The sequence below is a fragment of the Bison bison genome, unplaced genomic scaffold (genome assembly GCF_000754665.1).
Source record: "Bison bison bison isolate TAMUID 2011002044 unplaced genomic scaffold, Bison_UMD1.0 scf7180017845766, whole genome shotgun sequence".
In the NCBI taxonomy this organism is placed as follows: domain Eukaryota; kingdom Metazoa; phylum Chordata; class Mammalia; order Artiodactyla; family Bovidae; genus Bison; species Bison bison.
Genome location: NW_011476339.1, coordinates 5,900 through 9,455, shown reverse-complemented (window position 1 = coordinate 9,455; position 3,556 = coordinate 5,900). Strand labels below are relative to the sequence as shown.

The 3,556-nt window shown below is 37.0% G+C and overlaps 1 pseudogene; it reads left to right on the top strand.

Moving 5' to 3' along the window:
• The window catches only part of LOC104986507, a 9,577-nt pseudogene that overhangs the window by 3,594 nt on the left and 2,427 nt on the right, over positions 1-3,556 (top strand).

Sequence of the window (3,556 nt, the reverse complement as noted above, 5' to 3'; positions counted from 1 at the left end):
TTCCATCACAGTTATCACCAAATTGACCTATCAGAATGATTCTCACTAGAGAATCCTTTCATTTATAAGACCAATTGGTATAAAACAAGACTACTAGGAGGAAAAGAAAGTATTGTGGTTTAGAACTGGTACCATCCTGCTGAATTATTTTTAAGTTGTCTTGTTCAATTTTTAAAAGTTTAAGTTGATCCTCTTGTTCTTTGAATTATCAGATTATATGAGCACCACTATAACAATTATTTTAAACTTCTGCTCTTTTTTTTTAACCCTTAAAATTGCTTTCTGAATCACTGACTCAAAAGTAAAGGGAACAAATACAATTTTCCAGGTTAATGATTATTTTTAAAATGTTATCTTCTTAAATTTGCCTTAGATACAAGCAGCATCTCAGGAGAACTTAGAGCAGTTACAAGAGAAGAATAATGCTTCCATAAGAAGTCAGATGGAACTCAGAATTTAAGACTTGGAATCTGAACTCTCCAAGGTGAAAACTTTACAAGAAGATTCTCATAAAGCAGAGTTGGAAAAATATTAGCAACTCTACCTAGTAGAACTAGAAGTTAGAAAGTCATTGGAAGGTAAACTAGACAAGTAAGTCAAAACACAGAATCACAGAAAGTAAATTTAGTTCATTAATTTGTCTCTAAAGCCTAATTTTTATAGAGCACAGTTCATGATATTAGTAGGAAGTGAAAGCTAACTAGATGGTCACTGCTAGAGGGCAGCCTAAGACAAACTATTGATACTGTGTCCTTTTAAGTTTTAACACACAGAGTCGGAAACGACTGAAGTGACTTAGCAGCAGCAGCACACTGCATAAAGGCATGCTTGTGAAATTGGGGGCAATTAACACAGGAGTGAAAGACAGGATAATTTACAGAGTGGCTAGAAATAGTATGGTGACCTGACTGAGGAGGCTGGTGTGGAGGATGGAAAGGGCAGATGGCACCTCCAGTGCCTAGTCCAGGATTCCCCACTGTCTGAAAGCAGAGCATTCCTAGGAAGCCTTTCATAAGCCAAGCCAAAACAGTATTCAGCAAAGAAGCAGGTACCTGAGGGCACGTTCTGCTAGTTGAAACCTAAAATGAATATGCACAAGTGAAGCACAGGTGCTCCCATATATGGTTCAGGGTTGTGGTGACTTGACACTGAGATGTGGGGTGTGGCTTCCAGGGAAGGACCTCAGTGGGGCCAGTCTCCCTGCTTGGGGAGTGTGATGCCTCTCACTGTAAAACGTACGCTGAAACTTTTTATATGAAATAAAAATGTCTCTTCAAAAAATTTTTTTTTGTTTTTGTTTTGTGATTATCAAAAACAGATGCTGATGTAGGCCTTTCCTAGCAGTGAAGTAACATAAAGTGAACTTTGGAAAATCAGGAGATACTTGTAATTGTTCCTGGGGCTGTTTTAGTTCTTTTCAATCACCCATTGACTTTCTTGTGCTCCCCTCTAGATTGTGACTCTAGATGATTCCTCAGAGCCAAAAGCTTATTTCTCCGAGGTCATGAGTGAAATGTGTATACAAGGGTGGTGAAAGTAAATGCTTGAAAGTGGCTTTGTGGGCTAGGGTGTTTCTTCATCCCTGAACTGTTACCTGCAGGCAGGTTTGTCCCAGAGGGCAGCAGGTGTCACTATGAGGCCACCTCCCTTTCTCTCTGATGCCCTTTCTCTCCTCTCCCAACTGTGACTTGTTACTTGAGGAGCCCTAGACACATGTGCACTTCTTTAGAACAAGGTTACAACTATCACTGTTTACAGGAGGTCTGCTCTGTATTTTCAGTTTTCAAACAGATTATTGGGAATTCCATTTACTATATGGCAACTTTAAAAATGCAGATCATTAAGTTGGTGTTTTCCATCTTCCCCAGGACTCTTGAGAGGCTGGCAGTGATCAGCACCAAACTTGAGGTGGAGAAAGAGCAAAACAAATCCTTACTCGGCACTCTTAGCATGAGGCCAGTCCTGGAGACCCCTTGTGTTGGAAATTTCAGTAATCTTTTAGTTCTCAATGGAAATCTTACTCCAAAAGCAAACATAGGCTTTTCTACCTCAATTCCACACCCTTTGAATAACAGCATGGAGACTTACTTGACCAAGGTTAGTTTTATTATCTTTTTTGCACTCGGTTTCAGATATGAATGATCCTTGTTTTTAATTTGGTGAACTTCTGAGTTGTTTATTTGACTTAATGCACACTAAGTAAAAGTCATAATTAGCTGTGCTAATAAAGAAGATAGAAATTTTATGAATTTTTGTCCCAGAGTTCTTGATTTTAGAGATACTTTCTAAATTATTAAATTTCTTGAAAAGCTGTATTTAAATTCTACTTTAGAAATGAAATCTTATTGCCTAGTATCCAAAACATCTTTCAGATGTTTCACCTCCTTTCTAATTGATTTCAGTTCGCAATGCTTCATAATCATTTCCAAGCTCTGCTGTACCCAACAAAGTTATTCTACCTCTAAGTATATGTGAAACACTGGCATCTAAACACTAACCACATATGGATGCTTTTTGTTTAAAGAAATCCTAGACAAATCCTTTTTATGAATTAAATAAACCTATAATACTAAAACAAAACATTAATTTCTAGTTTTGGCTTAATATTTTTTGTCATTTTCTTACATAAATTTTGTCGTTTCTTACAAAAATGACATTTTCATCACTTTCTTACTTGCTATTTTACCTATAGCATTTTTATTTAAAATTAAAAAAGACAATCTTGCTGAGTATTTGTAGAATATTTCTAGATTTGTAGTTAATTCAAACATTTAAACATTATAAATGAAGCTCACTTTATCTCTATATTGACATCACCTGGATGAATGGTATCTAAGATGGCAATGATGGGGAGTTTTAAACTGCAACCAGTTTTCACTGTTAATCAGTATGATTAAAATATCAATTTCAGTAAGTGCACACAGGTTTATGGTTTTGATGGTCTTTTCCTGATGTTTGTGATGCACAGAAAAGTAGCCCTTGTTAAATGCAGTCTCACACTGTTTTCTCATTTGGCCTCTTGCCATCGTAGGAGAGCAATTAAGGTTTCTTTGACAACACTGCATCTACATTGGGACTTAGTACTTGAGATCTGTGAAACTGCAGGACGTGCTTTAGCTGTGTGGTCACAGCGGGCCTCAGAGCACTACATCTCAAGTCAGACACTTCCCCATGCAGGCGTAAGAGAAGGGAGAAAATGCCTGAACCCCGTCCCAGACACAGGCTGTTTACTGCACATCCAAGTTCATGGTGCTGTGGGCACATACATCTTTTCAAAGTAGAGATTTGTTACCAAGCAAGCACTTTGGGAGAAGTTCCTTCTCCCAAACTCACCCGTTAGGTAAATCTCCTCACCTCTCATAAGGAGGGTAAGAGCATAAGTCCTCACCTTGAAACTTTTCTCCTTCAAGCTCCCTGTCATTTTTTTTAATGTATGTTATAAATTAACTATATCAAATGACTGCTATATATAGGAGTTTGACAATAATTTATTCTTTTATTTATTTATTTTATCTTTTTTTTTTTTTTAAACTTTACAATATTGTATTGGTTTTGC